The sequence below is a fragment of the Calypte anna genome, chromosome 20 (genome assembly GCF_003957555.1).
Source record: "Calypte anna isolate BGI_N300 chromosome 20, bCalAnn1_v1.p, whole genome shotgun sequence".
Classification (NCBI taxonomy): Eukaryota; Metazoa; Chordata; class Aves; order Apodiformes; family Trochilidae; genus Calypte; species Calypte anna.
The window spans coordinates 5,472,276-5,473,180 of NC_044265.1; positions in this window are offsets into that span (position 1 = coordinate 5,472,276).

Sequence of the window (905 nt, forward strand, 5' to 3'; positions counted from 1 at the left end):
TGGCTATACCAGTCCTATGCGGCCACTCTCTCATGAGGGAAAACACCACAAGCACTGCCCTATGACTTCAGCTTTTTCTCCTCCATATTAACTTGACATTAATGGATTGTCAATTCACATGAAGTAAATTTGTCTCCTTGCCAGTGGCAGCATGGATTCTATTTCAAGCAGCATCTTGATTCAGTAGCTTAAAGATTTTAACTTCATTCTCTAAAAGCCAGGTTTAAGATCCTTGAAGTGTTTTATAAACTCTGGACAATAATCTTCAAATTACTCCAGCCTCCCCCACACCAGCACACAGACTGTTTATGCAGCAGAGAGCCAACAACAAGGCACGGTTGCCCATCTTCTTAATCAGTTATTTAAAGCATAATGCTATGTACAAATCTAGCAGAGGGCTGTAGACCACAATTTTACAAAGTAAATATAGGATCCACATTTCTGAGGCAAGCACTGCTTTCTAAAGGTATTTATCTGGATACCTAAGCCACTTATTCTCAGCCTGCATCTCTAGTATCAAGTCCCTCTGTTCTGTGTCTGCATCTGTGACAAAACCTCAAGAGTTTGCAAAGCTGCTGAAGAGACAAATCTCAAATCCTGGTTTTGTTTACAAAGACACATTGCAGTCATTCTTAAAAAAGTACAATTGCTTGCAGCATGTTACAAACTTTGTACACCCCTGGGTGTCACAATCTTTCCAAGAGAAAATTGTGCAGTTGTACAGCCAGGTAAGGAATATCTGGAGAACAGGGTTCTTCAGAACCACCTGAAATTCCCAAAAGTGCCAAATGAAGTGGCCATCCCCTGACAGCCCAGCACAATTCACACCAGCACAGCACAATCACACAGCACGTTGGGAAATTACACACCACTCAAGCTGAAGTGATGCATTGCCAAGCTTCCTT